The 16,694-nt window shown below is 53.4% G+C and overlaps 1 long non-coding RNA gene across 1 annotated transcript; it reads left to right on the top strand.

Annotated features, from left to right (window-relative positions):
- Positions 1-4,616: 4,616 nt before the first annotated feature.
- Positions 4,617-15,774, top strand: LOC140003431 (uncharacterized). The gene is made up of 3 exons (XR_011812022.1): positions 4,617-7,123; positions 10,463-10,669; positions 11,334-15,774. It is a non-coding gene; the product is annotated as an uncharacterized lncRNA (long non-coding RNA).
- Positions 15,775-16,694: the final 920 nt, after the last annotated feature.

The raw sequence follows: 16,694 nt of genomic DNA, 5'->3' as shown, positions 1-16,694 counted from the left end.
AGAACTTTAGGTTGGATTTGATGGTGAATGTTCCCTTGTGCAGCTGATTTATAACGCATGGCGACCCAGGCACCAGCCACAGAAGAGCTCAGCTCTTCAGCTGCGCTGTGCTGCAGCCTTCATTAGGAACACAATCACACCCAGGCTGTTTGACGGCTTTGGACTCCTTTCGGAGCGGGCTACCAAAGGGGATTTTATTCCATAAAGTAGACAAGAAGAAATTCTCATGCTGGGAAACGCACTTCTCTCCCGAGCAGCCGGGCACGCAGCTCGCTGCCGCTGCTGAGTCACCGCGCTCTGCAGCACGTCTCTCCCTTCCTCAGGGCTCGCTGGGTTCCCCGAGGAAAGCAAAGCGTCCCTGCCTTCATTTCCCTCTGTCCGAGCATCTCCAACCATCGAGGCAGTGCAGGGCTGGGCCGGGGCTGCCCTTGTGCTGTGGCATCTTGCTGCCCTCGGTCTCCAGCACAGGCAAAACCCACACAGGTCATGGCCCACCGGGTGTGTGTGTGTGTGAGAACCTCAGCATCGGGGACCCCAAGGCCATAGAGGCACAGCAGGGGTTCCCTCTGAGGCTTTGGGACAGCTTGGTGTGTCCCAAAGAGTTTTCCCTGGCAGGAGAATTTGGCCTTCCTGAGATTACCACGCATCCTCCAGGAACTGCACATCCCAGCCAAAGACTTCCTCTTTTCCGCTCACACATCAGTCTTTTGATTTGCTGTGAATATTTTCTCATTTTCTGCGTTGTGTTTTGCAGCTGGGTGAAGGCAGAGAAGGTGCCTGGGGTCCTGAGCACCCCACCGAGCCCTGAACACTGCCGGGTGCATCCCCGGGCGTGCTGCAGCCCTCGGCGCCTGCCACAGGCATGGCTCTTTGCTGGTGCTGGCTGGAATCAAAGTGTTAGCAATGGTTTTAAAACACAATGCTGGGGTTGCGGGGCCTTTTTTTATTTAAATGTGTTATTTCAGTTCAGGTGAATTCAAAGCAAGCGTCTTTTTCTGCCACGGGCTCTATCTCTTTAATCCAGAAGCGAGGTGATGTGCGAGGATGCTGCGTGGCATCCTGCTAGCCCCTGCTCAGAGCACACAGGGGCCATTATCAGTGTTTGAACAGAGGGAAAAACTAACAAATGGCAGGAGAGGAGCTGTCTTAGATCAAATCAAAACAAGGCGCCGCATGCATAATCGAGCGAATCACAGGAAGGCCGGGGTTTCTGAAGGGAAACAGCAACTTTTTTTGGTTTCACTCGGAGCTGAAGGCACATCTGTCACCGGGCCCCATCGCAAACATCTGCTCTCTAAGGCAGAAGTAGCATCCAGCTCGCTAAATTGCTGGTGGGAGACCGAGGCCCTCGCATGCTCCAGGCTGACTAACCACAAATGGTTTGCAGTGGCAGCGGGCTGCGAGCCGCGGCCGGGCTGCCGGGAGCTGCTGCCGGCCGGGGGCTGGCTCCGAAACTCGTCCCAGTGCAGCTCCAGAGCCAGTCGCCTCTGTACTGGGAGAGGTGGGAGGGCACTGGGGACGAGCAAAGCCAGCTGATGAGGAACCTCTTTGGGGAAGCACTGTGAGCACGCCGAGCAGCCGCGCTGCTTTCCTGACCTAGTTTTTTTTTTTCTCCTTTTCACAGATGAGCACTCCATCTGCAAGAGATTGTTTCTTGACATGAAAAATTTACTTTTTAATGGGCCAAACGGCTGCATTCTCTAAGCTGGATCCAAAATAACCTCTTAGCACATCGCTCTAAAGGGATCTCCAGCCGTCGGCCATAAAACTGAAACACTGTTTGTACTAAAAAGCCATTTACAAGCCATTCCCTCCTTGTCTTCTTGGTTTCACGCCGTTGTTCTAAAGCTCCAGCGCTCACTTCTGGAAATGGAAAATGATATTTTGGAACCAAACGGCTTATTGCTTTTGTTTTCAAGTTAAATCAAGCTAGGAAATCAATATATTTGGATTATTTTCTTCTCCAAGATCCAACTGACGAAGAAATACTGGCAGGCTGGCCAAGGAGAGGCTCGGGGCCAGCAGTGAGAGATGGAGGGGAGGGCTCCGGACCACAGTGCCGGGAGCAGATCCCCAGGCCCTGCTCTGTGGCGTAAAAAACAGCCCTGGGGCCTTGCAGCGAGGCTCTGCTGTCTCCTCACCCCCTGCTGCAGCAGATGCACGGCCACACCGTAACACAGCAGCTCCCGGTGCTCCCTCGTGCAGGGGCCAGTCCGGGGAAGCTGGGTTCTGCCACGGCTGCAATTCCCTGTAAAAGAGCTGGGGTTTGCTCTGCTGCTCGGGTGTCCTGCCTTCTTTCACGGCAGCCACAGAAAAAACAAAAAACAAAAAACAAAAAACAATCATAGGCAGTAAGAAATGGGTTCCTTTGGTAAAAAGCAATAGGTGCAGCAGCCTCAGGGGCTCCCAATGCCTGCTCTCGGGGAAGGCTGCAGGTTTTTTTTGTGTTTTTTGTTGCCCAGCAAGGCACAGCAACCAGGCACAGTCTCTTTGCAGAGGGTGAAGTGCCTTTGGGTGTTGGTGCATGGTTCCCTGGTGGCACCAGAGCCTGGTGAGTGGGCAGGGAGCAGGCAGAAGCACCCAGGCTTGGCACTGCCCTGCCCAGGGACGCTGGAGCTGCTTGAAAGCACCTCATCTCGCCCTTAATCTTTTTTTTTTTTTTGTTTCAACCTTTTAATTGTGAAATATTCTGTGTGCGTTTTGTCTGCATAATTATGGGGCAAAAGATGGTGATAAAATAGTTTAAATTAATAAGATTATTAAGTAACCTCTGCTGCTGGTAATTCCTCACTCGAGCAGGCGCGCAGCTCACTGTAATTAGTTTTCTGCTTCGCTGGAGCATGCTTAAAGGAGCTGGGAGGTTTTTGGGGAGAGAACGCAGCAGAGCTGAGCTCGTAATGAGGCAGGTTTTTGTCAGTGGGAGGTGACAGCCAGGGACATGCCCTCACGGCACGGTGTGGTTGGGGGCTTTGGTCTCTGGCAGAGCATCAACGGGGCCAGAGCCGGTGCTGGCAGCGTGGCCTGGGGACTGTGCCCTGGCACAGAGCGAGGGACAGCCCTGCCCTGTGGGGTCACCAGCATGGGACATCAGCACGGGGCTGTGCCCTGCATCCCGGGGCTGTTTTGGGGCAGGCTGGGCTTGGTGCCCTGCTCACAGCATGTGCAGTGCCACCGGCACCTCAGCAATCACCCCGTTTCACAGCTCCCTGCCATTTATTTTATTTTGGTGGCTGAGTATTGCTGCACAGCTGGTAGTGCACATGGTGCCACGTGACGGGAAAGCTTTACAATTTGTTGCCCGGGTAAATAATAAATAACAGGTCAATGCCATCAGCCTGGGTTGGCAGGGATAATCAATGGCTACGCAGGTAAATCACCGCATCCAGGCCACAAAACAACTCCCTCCTCCTGCTTTTCCGGGGAGAAAATGGGTCTGAAAGGCTGGCTGGCACTGTGCAGGCATGGTTCTGCTTCAGATTTCACACTAATTTTATTCATTTTCATCCCCGTGGAGGTCTGGATGCCCAGACACTGAGCAAAAGGTGGTCTTAGTGCCGGTGCACGATGCAGCCTCCTAGCACATGGGTACCCCTGCACCCACCCCTGCACCCACCCCTTCACCCACCCCTGTACCCACCCCCTGCACCCCCCTTTTACCCCCTGCACCCCCCTAGCCCCGTCCCCGCGGCACCACCAGGGATCTGCACACCAGGCTCTGCGCAGCGGCGCCGGCTGGCGCTGGCTGCAAATAAACCCGGCTGCTAATTTTGCAGTGTCAGTCGTTCGGCAGTTCATTTTGGTTAGCTAAAGGCAAACATCTGTGACTCTAATGCAGAAAGCCTTCCTATTACCTATGTCAACAATTTTATTTTTAAACCAGTACGCAAAGTGAGAGGTGCATCCCTTATCTCGTGTACGGCGGCCGCATATGTAACACCATCATATAATTAACAGTCAAGATCATTTACATTGTCGCTTAGCTAATTTTCATAATGTTTTCTTTATTATCAGAGGAAGAAATTAACCCAAGAATTTATTTACATACTAGTCTCAAACAGTAACAGCTTGCTAATTGCCTGTTAGGTGATTAATAAGCTTACAGCAGATGCTAATGAATCGAGAGCTCACTGTTTCAAAGGTGCTCTTGCAGCATGCTTGTGTTTTGGCAGCTTAATTAGTGCAATAATTATGTACTTGTTGCTCCTTCTTTCAAGCAAATACTGTCAAATGCTTAAAAGATTAAAGAGAATTATATCGCTGAGAACTAGCTGCGCTTAAGTATTCTGCTTTTGCTAACTTCCCCGTTGTTTCAAAAATGGAAGCGGATGAATGCAATTATGGCACGAGCGAATGTTGGGAGCTGCAGGTTGGTACCGGGCTGCTGGGGGAAGGATGCGCCGAGCCGTCAGCTGCTCCTCACACCCCGCCTGGGCCAGCCCGGGCAGGAGCTGCTCTGCAGATTTTGATCTAGATTGGGATTGAAGCACTGAGAAAACCTCCTGAGCCGAGCCTGCGAAGGCTTCGCGAGCCTCTCCTGTCGTCGGCTGTCCAAACCACTTTTGGCAGTGGAGAAACGAGAGGTTTTGTGTGCCACGGGGGTAAATCCTGCAGGAAGGTCTTGTCCTGTAGCATGCAAGGCAGGACTGGGCTGTGCTGCTGCTCCTCAGTGGTGGCAAAGCCACCACAGGACCCGTCAGGCTCTGCATTTTTGGGTAGGTGGTCCCGGCGTTATCAAACCCCCAGGAAGAGGTGAAGCATGGTGGTGAGCACTGCCTGTGCCAGCCATTTCTCCACCTTACGGGTGAAGAAGCAGAATTAAACCTTCGGGATGAGGTGGAGGGATGTCCCCGTGTGCCATCACTGGGTGAATCCCTGAGCCCCGCTCGCTGCCTCCATGCACCCAGAGCTTCACAGCCCTCCCTCACATCCCTGCCTCCTCCTGGGCTGTCCCGCTGCTGCCATGGCTTTTGTCTCAGCCACCCCAGGGGCCTGCTGTCCCCCCGTGCACCTCCTCTGCACCTCCTCCAGTTGCCCTGGGTGCAGTACCCGGGTGTGAGACATCTGCATGGGCGCTCTGGCACCGCGGTGGCTGCACCTCGAGCCCCATCGCTGCATGGAAACGAGGAGGGAACCGAGGTGGGAAGCGGCTGCGGAGGAGCCTCTCCGCAAGTGTCCTCCTGTGCCGGGATGGAGTGGTGTCCCTGTCTCAAGGAGCGCGCATGGCGGCCGCTGGAGTGCCACTCGACTGCGAACATCCCCTTCCCTCGAGGGAGAAGCAGGCAGCCAGCGCTGGAGATCTCTCCAGCAATCTCCGGTTTCCTTGGCGACAGCCGGCATCTCTCCGCTGCACGAGAGCCGGGGCTTGGCTGGTGGAGAGGAGCCTTTTTTTTTTTTTTTTTTTTTTTTCCTGGGAATTAGGCTGTGTCACCCGGTGCACGCTCTCAAAGGTCCCCGTTGTTCCCAGCCGCAGCGGCAGCGCCGGCCGGAGCCCCGCGTCCCTGCCGGGATGAAGTCACCCCCCGGAGCAGCGGGCTGCTCGCTGCCTTTCCTTTTGCAGTAGCTGTTGCCATCTTGTTTAATTCCAGCATTATCTGATTGTCACAGCGCGTTTCTCTGTAGCAGGCAGCAAGCCAATTCGTTACTTAACCTGTAATTGCACTTTAATATAAGCTATCTCAAAAATGTATTTTCAGAGCGGGTCTTATAAACACACGATATGCTCCCAGCATCAAAACGCCGTGTTCCTTGGGAGGAGGCTCTCGCTAGGACTTGGCACCGGCTCTGTTAGTTTTAGTTACTGATGCTTTATCACGGCTGACACGCTGCACGCAGTTAAAGGGCACAGCCGCTCGGAGCTCGCAGCCTGGAAGAGCCGGCTTCTTCCCAGGAATTTACTACAAATGTGATTTGTTGCTGGTTTGTTGACTTGAACCCTGGGAAACCCACGAATCTTCGAACTTCAGATGAAATCACGTTGTTGTGGGAAATGTGGTGCTTTTCGGTTTATGAAATGCAAACAGGAAGACCTCATCTAGAATAATCGCAAGAATAACAGTCACCAGCATTAATGCGTCCGCCAATGGCTGCTGGCAGATTCACTTTTTAATAACTCCAATTTTACAAATTAAATGCTGACAATGTTTTACTATCGTCCCGTGCTAGTTCCCTGCTGCAGTTGTGCGGAAGGGAAGGTATTCAATCTCCATCTCGACTCATTAATTTTAAAAAGTTGGCCACTATTTGCAAAGTGTTAAGTGTATAAAAATTAATGTTGACAAATCTTCGAGGAATAGAATGAAACAAAAGAAATCAATTAAGGAAACAGCCCGCGGTGGTGTTTTATAAACCAAACTGTGCTCAGCCTTGCGATGGAAGTTACCAGCAAGCCCCGGTGCCAAATGGAAACCTTAGGAGGGGAGGTTGGGGCTCAAAACGGAGTTCAGCATTTGCTTGAACTACATAAAACCCTGATGGCTGTCAGTGCGACCTCCTCCGTCTGCTCTCCCTGAGCCTGGGGAGAAATCTGGGGGGCGGAGGGGAGCAGTGGGGCCCCACTGCCTGCTGCAACAACGGGACAAGCCTTGCTAGACTGTGTGGAGTTTGGAGAAGTCTCGTAGAAGATGCCGTGATGAAAGGCAGGGCGGTGCAGTCGGGGTGCCCACAGCCCCACCGTTAATTATGGTGTCATTATTTGCCCTGCATCCCGACGCCTTTATGGGCTTGATGTGGGTGAAGGGAGGTGTCCAGGACATTTCTGCTGAGCTAGAGAGGTGCCACGGGCCTGCCAGGACACTCTCCCTGCTGCAGGTCCCTCTGCAGATGCAGGAGGAAGCCCTGGGGGCGCGAGGCCACCCACGGGACTTTCCCCTGCGCTCCCAGAGCAGTTCCCACCCTCCTCTCCCAGCTCCAGCTCAGAGCATCCACCCGGGTCTTGGCTGCTCTCCAGCACCGTGGCACTCTCCTCCTTCACTTTCCTCCATCCTGGGGCAGTTCTGGGGCTCCCAGCAGAGGAGTGGGCACCGAGCAGAGCTGGTGAGCATCAGCCCACCCTCGGCTGCCACCCAGCGCTCAGCATCCTGGCACGGGCCCCGCTTAACCGAGGGCCGGCGTTCCTCTGCTATCGGTGAGTCACTTCTGCTTAGGACAGCAGTATAAATTAATTTGGATGTCTGTGTGATCCTATCAGCGTTATCTCAGGCTTTGCATTTTAAGGCTTCTGTGGCCTTCAGAGTAAATAAGTGTTTCCTCCAGATGACACGAACCTAGAGGAGAAGGGGAAGTTGTCCTGGGCAGCTCTGGCGCAGCAGTAGAAGCCCCGTGGGGTTTTCACCACCCGTTTTCTCGCTGGGCTCATGCTTTATTACACACAGGAGCCTGATGCAGGAGGCATCCCAAAGGAGCAGGCTGAGGGTGACCCCACTGCCATCCCTTCCCCAGGCTGTGTTCCCAGGGGATGTGAGCTGGGAGCGCCCGGAGCTGTGCGTGACCTTGTGCAGGCACCCAGCCCCAGCTGGGCGATGTGGCTCTCCTCCCCGGGGTCCTCTCCTCTATTTCAGGAGAAAATCTTTCTATTGACTGATTCCATTTTTTTTTCCATGTATTTTGTTCATGTAAAGATTTGGAAAGACCCACAAGAATTTCGGAGGTCTGTGTAGAAAATATAGCCGAGGAAGAAAGATCTCTGTTCCCAGGGAAGGGTAAAGGAAAGATCCATCAAAGGATATCTCTAGCATTCACTTAATTTTATTACTTTAAGTGACTTTATTACCTTCATCTTGCTTTCTGTTGCATTCCAGCACTTATTTAATAAACCCTTCTCTGGTTTTAAATAGCAGTTTAGTTTTTATGGTAATGCTAAACTTAATCAGATGCTCAAATTAGCTCGAAATTAATTATATTGACAGCAATAACCCTTAGTTCCCTCTTCACATCCTGCGTAACAGTTCTCCTTCAAGGCTGTATTGGATGCCATTGAGATACAGAGATGGGTTTCAGCCCCGTTCCCTGCCGATGTCGTCCCAAATGGAGAGGGACCGACCAGGAAAACCTGCACCACGAAGAGCGCCGAGCTGGGGGCTGGTGCTTCTGTTAAACCAACAAAATGTGAGGCACCAGGAGAGGTGTTCCCCCTGCCCCACAGCACCTCCGTCCCGCTGGTGGCTTCTGAGAATTGTTAGAAGTGGGTCAGTACTTAGCAGGGTGAGAAAGCCTTTGAGGAAGCTTTTCCTGCTTGGCCGATGGGGCCGGAGTCCAGCCCAGAGCTGGCTTGCTCCAGTTTCACCACCCCAAAGGCAGCGTTACGAGCAGGGCGAGCTGGAGACCTCTCCATCCTCTTGGCGAGGAGCCCTGGACCTCCTCATGGTCTCAGCTTAGAGGAGTCCATGGGGTAAATCCAAGCTTTGCATTTCCAGGACCTGCTGGCCCTGGCTCTCCGAGCGCTCCCCGTCCCCCAGCCGTGCCGGGGGCTGCATCACCAAGGGGCGCAGGCAGCGGTGCCCCCGGGTTGTGCTGCCCCTGGCCCTTCCCTGGGGGCTCTCTCTGCTGGGAGGGCTCCAGCAGGGCCATGGCCAGGTGCCCTGTGAGTGTGGGAAGAAGCCTTGCATCGCTCCCCGGGGCTTCTCCTGGGGCTGCCAGCGAGCACCGCTGCGCGCTGTGCCGCCTGCGCGAGAGCCTGGCCACATCCAGCCCCTCCAGCAGCGACTGCTATTGATAATTGCTCTGTGCTGGTGGAGAGCCATTTATTATTGATGCCAGTTTAGAGGTCTGATTAGCTTAGCACGCCTCATTGCTCCAAAATGAGAACTTTCTCCTGTTAACCCGCGCTGCGCCGGGCATGGCAGCCCCGGCTCCCCCCGGGGAGCATCGCCCGCTGCTGGCCCGTCCCAGAGCCCACAAGGTGTTAAAGTGCATTAATGAGAGTGATGTGATAAACCCTGCCAGCACCGAGCCAGCCTGCTTGACTTCGGTGCCTTGCCCTGAAGTCTGATGTGATTTTGCATTTAAATAGCCAGAAGAGTTTGTAATATTAAGGCATGGTTCATTGCCAGTGAAATTCAGGCTAGGTATACACTTCACTGGAGAGCGAAGACAGCCTGATTCATAGAGGATTCCTGCTAAATCTGCTGTGGGTTCCCAGGGACCTGGAAAATGCATTATGGTAAAAATCAACATGACCTTCTGAAAGCAGCGCACGGAGCATATATCTGTATTACTAACACTGGAGCGATACTTGGCTGGGCAGAAATCCTCCCCATTGTTTGTATTCTGGCTGGATGATAGAAAAGTAATCAAATTAGAATTAAAAAAACACAAATCGAGCAATATCCACAGCCTGTGTTTAACTTACCCGATATACATTATCGTGTGCACGCATACACATGCCCCTATGCAATTGTCATGTTAAAGCTTGTTTTGCTTTTGATTGGCTCCAAGGCAGAATAATATGGGGGCTGTAATGTAAGTTGTTTTTCCTTTTGGAATGAATAACTCTTGTGGTAAAGCTGACACGAAGCATAAATTTGTTAAATTACATAAACATTATTGCGACCCATAAAATTCAATGAATCCTCGTCGCCTGTTTACTCATGGCTGGCTTTACTGTTTGCACAATGTAATTTAACGTGTCAATTTGCTCTCAAATAAAAAACATCTGGCCTTTTGACATGCCAAAAAAGCTGCAGAGATGATCTGAGAAAGGAGCTAAAAGCCCAGTCTTTACATAGCAGTTAGCAAGGGGCTCTTAAAAGGAAGCCAATATCGTTCAGATCAATTGATGGCCTCTTGGCAAACCTACTTCTGTAAACCCTGTAAGATTAGTAAATTTTATCCTAATTAAAATTAAGAAAAGCCACGGAAGGCTGGCGCGCGCTTCACAATTACATCTCCTGCCAATATTGACATCCATTCTATTGGATTTTTAAACAATCTTATTATTTTGTAATCATGAGTAACAAGAAGAAAATTATACTTTTATAAGGGATTTTTATTCTGGATGAGCTACAGAGGGCCAGTGCATTAATTCACCTCCCTAAGCCCCTTGGCTCACGATTCTCCTCGAAAACCTCAGACTTTCGTGGCGGGGAGCGTCCGAGCATCCCCCCCCACACACGCACAGGCTAAGAAGGGCCCGTAAATCTCGGCTTAATCCCTAATAAGCAGTAATACCTCGCACTCCCCCAGACAACACACGGGAGATGCTGACCTAAATAAGAGGAGTTTAGGAGCCACATGTGGCATAAATCCGCGCTGCCTCATGCGAGCTCGCTCTTTGTGCGCAGCCCTCGCATCTGATGGGCTGTTACCGCTGATTGATTGAGACGTTTATGATTTGCATAGGAGACAGTTTGTGTAATTACGGATTACCGAAGAAAGCCAATTGGTTGCAAAGATTAGAGAGGCCAGGTCCCGCCGGAGCCGTAAGGGAACCGCACATCATTCCTTATTCCTGTTTTCATCCTCACAGCCTGCAAACAAAGCGCGGCCCAGCGGGTCCCGAGGTTGGAGCCGTGGAGAAATGCTGGCCGGGGAAGGGGAGGCGCAGCCCCTGCCCCAGCATCGCGGCCCCGGCGAGCAGTAAAAGGCGCTGCTGGAAAGCCGTCGGCTCGTGGGGTAATTATAAACCCGCTGGAAAAATCAGAGCAGCTTCTCGCTATGAAATCAGGAGGTTACAGTAAGTTCAGGCCTTGTTTTAATTAAGGGAGAGACATCCCTTCCTTAAGGGAACGCCGAGATCACGGTAGGGCCGATAGGGAAGGTTTCCCATATTGTCAGCGATGGTTAGACACATTTGTGCGTAAATAAATTGTGATTTCTTTTCACCCTCTAGGACAACACACAATATTTTCTTTTAAAGTATATGGGGCTGGCGGTGGTTTCGCTCTAATCAAGTTCTTGGCATTTCATCCCGGCTTATAATGGGCCTCAAGTAGTTGCACATTTTCTGTAATTGGACTCGAGTAATTGCACATTTCTCTAAATGATTAATGAACGGAATTAGAAAGTTTGAAAAAAGTGGCCTGCTAGGCTGCAGAAACCGTAACGTCAGCAGGGCTGGGGGAGGAGCTGCTGCACAAATCTTTATGAGCTGGTGGCCACGGGGCCAGCAGAAAGGCTCGCGGCCGTGCTCGGGGGCGCTGGGGCCGGCTGGTGGGGTCCCGAGCTGGGGGCGGCACGGAGCCTCGGCGGGGATTATCGGGTAGAGAGCTGCAGAGATAATGTGTCAGGGGTGACTCCTGCCAAGTTGTGTTTTATCATTTCTCACAGTAGATAAAAAGAAATAAATGAATTCCAGCACATGGATTTCTGCCTTTTTTTTTTTTTCCTTTTTATTACAGAGGAGCTATTGCAAGACAATTTCTGCTTTTCCTGTGTCCTGAAGCTAACAAGAAGATGACTCCTCTCGCTCTACACTTATTCTCATTAAAGGACAGGATTCGATACGAGTGTTAGAAACATATGGTGCGATCGCTTGCTTTGGAAGTCGTCTCAGAAGGGGGGAAAAAAAAAAAAGAAAAAAAAAAAAGCTGTGGATACCCATATGTAAAACCTGCCTGCAAACATGATGAGGGGAAGGCCGATCCTGCGTGCTGCAGCTTTGAATCTGGAAGCACTTACGCCTCCGACGACACTCGCTGTGCCGCGTGGAGCGGCCGGCGGCTTCCCGGGACCCGCAGCGCGCCGCCAGATGCGCACGGGGCTCGGGCGTGGGAACACGGAAAGGGGACAAGTGCAGATGTGCACTCGGGTCCTGCACCCAGTGGGGCCCACGGGGCTGTTTGGGGGGTTTGTAAGGCAGCTGGGCTGAGGAGGGGCTGCGGAGGCACTCGTGGTGTGGGGTGGTGGGAGAGGAGGTGCGGGGCTGAGGCCAGAATGGAGAGAGGGGTCTCCTGGCTGCCCGGCCCCCTGGCAGGCTCTCCGTTTGGGTTATCCTCTTGGGGAGGAGGTAGAGCTGCCTCCTGCAGGAACAGGCAGTTTTACGGGCTCCATGCAGATGACTATGCAGAAAATCTCCTTTTCCCCGGGCCTGGGGAGCACCAGACCTTGCAGCGGGACCTGCAGGGCGCAGCCAGGCTTGGTGCTGGAGGTGCCACCAAACACAAATATGAGAGCAAATAATGTTTGTTTTTTTTTTCCTCCACAACTTCATCCTGATCCACTTCTAAAGCTGCAATTTGCTGATGTGGGTGAAAAATCACTTCCCAGTAGCAGATCCCTGCTTTGGCCCTCTGTTGGAGCCCTGGCAGTGCATCGCTCTCATTTCCCCAGCTGCCCGCTGGCCCCAGCTCTCGCCCAGGCTGGCTGCGCGTGGTGCTGTGTTGCTGCAGAGCACCACTGCTGGCTGCTGGCTCTCTGGGCTGGTCCCCAGACCCGTGAAACAAGGCTCAGTTATGTGAGCAGCCCTCTGCCTGGCCGGCACAGCCCGGTCTCTCACCTTTTAATCATTTTGTCTTCACACCGCTGTGGTTTTCGCACCGCCGCTGGTCCCGCTGCACGGAGCTGCCAGCAGCAGCTTCCCCGTGCCCCGGGTGGATTAAAGCCCACCCTGCTCCCAGCACCAGCATTTTGCCCTCGAAACAGGCAGCACAGTTAGAGCTGGCTGGGGGCAGCCCCGGGGAGGGATCTGGGAGGGATGCTTGCCATGGGAGCACCCGTCCTGGCACCCAGAGCTCCAGCACGCCGGGCTTGTGGCCACAACTGTCCTGCGAGAACAGGGGCACCCCTGCCTTCCTGCACAAAGAGAAGAAACCCACAGCGTGGGGCTGCAAAACGGAAGCGTTTGGCCCAGCAGAAGGGCGGCTGTGTCAGCAAAAGGCGGCTCCACGAGGTCCCAGCACAGGGCACAGGCTGGGGCTGTGGGTGCCAGCTCCGACCTCTTCCTTTCTGTAGGGAATCGCAGTACCCTCAGCTCTACTCCCCGGTTTCAGCTTTAAAGACGAATGTTTGCTGCACTGCTATTCATTTATACGTTATTTTTCCTTCCTGCTGAGAGGCCCTGTGCTTCCCAACATACACACAGCGAGTTTATTTCTATTTCTAAAGACCCCATCCGCTCTTCCTTAAAAGTCCCCGCTGGTAAGCAGTCCTCTGTGTCCTCCTGCAAACGCCATCCTACAAAGATGCAGTCCTGTCGGTGTGAGTTAATTCTGTGGGTAATTCTTCTGGAGTCCATAAAGCCACCGAGTTACCCCAAAGTTGTGCACGACGTGTGCCTGGGTGGCTGCGAGCCCTGGGCGCGGGGCACGGGGACGGGCACGCTGCAGGAGCTGGGGTGGTAACACGCGTGTAATGGGGCGCTGCAGAAGGAACAGTGAATGCAAATGGCTCGGAGAGGGTTTTATTATTAAAGGGAAGATTGATGGTTCAGCTATCTGGTGTGGGAAAAGCTAGTGTCCTTATTAAATGTAATTATCTGCAGCGCTAATAAAAGCTTGCCCATTTCCCTGGGTCGGGCTGCCCTCTGCTTTAGCTGCGCTCACAAACATTAATAAGCAGCAGCTGGAAGAGCAGGGAGAGGAGTTCAGCGGAGATGCTCATCGCACCAGGCACTTGCTAATTGCTGGTCAAGGACGAACACGCAGTCTATCAGGGCTGCTATTAAACCGGCCATGCAGGACGAGGCGCTTTGCCGTGCTCCGGGCTGCAGCGAGCAGATTTAGCAGTTTGTCTCCGCATGAGTGCCTGCAGGGGGGAGAAAAGGCAGCCCGGTCCTGGCTGCCTCAGAGAAAAATTCACCTGCCTGGAGGTGGAAATCTTGGGATTTTTCTTTGCCTGCACACCAAGAGGTCACCCTGGTGCCCTTGCAGCTGCTCCTGCAGGCTCTTCTTCGCTTGGGGAAGGAGCGGCGCAATGGCCTCAGAGCCAGGAGAACAAAGGCTGTGCCAAGCAGAGGAGGAGGGACCGCCCGAAATGAGATGCTTGGCTGTGCTTTGATCTGCCATTGTTTTAATTAACGCCTCTAATAAGAATTTGAGATTCTGGATAAAGCATCCCTGGATCAACAATTTAATGAGCTTTCCCTTTAGAGGAGGTGTGAGCGAGTCCGCGGACCGGGCTCCGAAACTGCCCAGCAGCGCCAGCGAGGGCTGGGCTTTCCTGGGAAAGCTGCGGGAGCAGGGAGCAAGCAGAGGCAAAGCTTCGTGCCCGCTGCTGGGAAAACAAACAGCCCCTTCCAGCTTTCCTTAAAGAAGCACCAACGACGCAGTCCCCATTGCTTTTAGGGGATTTTCCCAGCCTGACCTCCAGCTGGAGGAGCTCCCGGGACACTGGAAGGACCCTTTCTGGGGCGCAAACCATCTGACCCTGTCAGGGGTCACTGCTTTTCAGCACCTGCCTGCAGCCATGGGTCATCCCAGGAGGGGCTGAAACCTACAACATCACCAAAACCCCACAGACCACTTCCCCCTCCTCCACCAGTGGCACAGAGACAGCAGCATTCATTTGCTGGAAGTTTGTAAAAACCCAGAAAATGCGCTCCCATCCATCCATCACCACGACCACTTTGCGCATTCCCCGTGGGTTTGCTTTGCACAAAAAGGGAGGTGCATGGGGGGCCCCGGGGATGCCACCAGGGCTTCAGCTGCAGACTTTTCAGTTTTGCCTGCCCAGGGAATAAATAGAGGGAGTTTTCCCCTCGATGTGTCTGTAAGTAATTTCCAGCCGGGAAGCTATCATTTCTCTAATGGCAATGTTTGCTGTAAATCCATGTCATCAGAGCCTCGGGGCTCGGTCCAGCTCCCATCAAAGCCAGTGGAAATGGCTTTCTGCTGCCCACAGACCTCACCGGGGGCTGGATTTGACCGTCGTGGTGTTGTTCCAAAACACAGGGTGAGCTCAGGGTGCTCCGTAAATAATGCTCATTGACAGCGAGGACTGGCACAGGCCTCCCCGGGTCCTCACTGGCTGCCAGAGCTATTAACCTGGTGCTGCTTTTCCAGCACCGCTCTTCAGACAGGATTGCACCCCGAGGAGAGCAGATGAAGAAGCTGAGGGAGAACCAGGGCCCTGCGGGGCTGGCAGTGATGCTCAGGGCTCACGATGCAGGGACAGCCCCGCTGGGTGCTGGGTGCAGGGGGAGCAGCTGTGCTTTTACCCCTGAGCAGGGGGGATCTGCAAAGGGGCTCTGCCCGTGGAGCTGCTGGGGTTCTGCCAGGCTGGCTGGTGGCTTTCTGAAACTGCTGCTCCTAGAAACACGGCAATTTGTGCAAAGCCTGCTGGACATCACTCCTCTAGGACATCACATCTAGACTGCATGCGCCTGCTCTTCGTTTAGCGAGGTTCTCCATTTTGCATCTCCTTTAATTTGGGTGCCTTGCTGGTGGCCAGGGGTGGCAGGCGCTGTCTGTGTGCACTCAAGGGGAGCTGAAAAGCCACGGGCTTGCTCCATCCTCCTCCTCGGAGCGCAGGGCTTGGGATGCACCAGGCTGGGAGGAGCAGAGCAGCTCGCTCGGGGGGCAGTGCCCGGCACGGTTTCCGAGGGGCAGCTCGCACATTGGCAGGGAGCGAGGGCTGAGCTCATGGTTATAAAAAACCCAGCCCTTCTGGCACTTTCACCCCCTGCAGATCAGGAAGGAAAGCTGATTTTTTTTGCAATTTCATTTACTACAGGCTGAAACATTGCTATACAGGACCGGCTCCCATGTCCTCCAGCTAGTTAGAGCGCAATGCTGCTTAAATTGTCTTTTTGATAACTGTTCTGGCTGCGAGAACAGAGGTTTCTGCAGGGAATTCACACAGTGCTGCCTCCAACTTCCCCGATCCTTCATATTGCAATATTACTCTTTACCTAGCAGAAGATATTCCTAATCGGCTTCACAAAAAGCAATAAAGCCTTTTCAACACTTCATTGGCTTTGACATTTAAGGCACGCGGCAGGAGGGGGACGGCGCTCCCCGGCCTCGTGGCTGTGCCATGGGGGCTGTCCCCGGGCTGGATCAGGTCCCTGTGCCAGCTGGGTGCCCGCTCCCCATGCAGCCAGGGGGAAAACACGACTGCAACACTTTTTTTGGCCCATTCTCTTAGCTCTGCCTGCCTGGTTAGCAGGGTTTGGGTCTGTGTGAGCGGTGCTGTCGGAGCAGGGGGTTTGTGGTGCTGTGGGACATGGACATCCCCATGGGGACGTGGGGATGGGCTCGCTGCTGGAGCAAATCCAACGCTCCCCTCAAAGCCTGAAGCTGCTGGGTTTCCGGGCATCGATCCACATTATGGGGCACCAACCCAGCTTTAGGGGATTGAGTTGTCTTATGGGGCATCGATCCACCTTATGGGGCATTCACCCATCTTTTAGGGCATTGAGCTATCTCATGGAGCATTGATCGTCCTTATGGGGCATTGACCCATCTTTTAGGGCATTGAGCTGTCTTACAGAACATTGATCCACCTTGTGGGGATCACAGGGCACCGACCCATCTTATGGGGCATTGATCTGTCTTATGGCACATCAATCCACCTTATGGGGGCATTGACAGATTTTATGGGGTATCGACCCATCTTATGGGGCATCGATCTGTCTTATGGTGCATCACTCCACCTTACGGGGCATTGGCAGATTTTATGGGGCATTGACCTATTTTAGGGGGCATCACTCAGGTCTGGGTGCAGTCCCGGGGACAGGCGGTGCTTTTGGGGCTGCAGTCGGTGTTGGCCACTGAGCCAGGCTGAGCTGAGCCACGCAGAGCAGGGTGAATCCGTTGTGTCCC

The sequence above is a fragment of the Anas platyrhynchos genome, chromosome 11, assembly GCF_047663525.1.
Source record: "Anas platyrhynchos isolate ZD024472 breed Pekin duck chromosome 11, IASCAAS_PekinDuck_T2T, whole genome shotgun sequence".
Taxonomy (NCBI): domain Eukaryota; kingdom Metazoa; phylum Chordata; class Aves; order Anseriformes; family Anatidae; genus Anas; species Anas platyrhynchos.
Note: the sequence above shows the minus strand (reverse complement) of the source record. Positions and strands in the feature narration are given on the sequence as shown.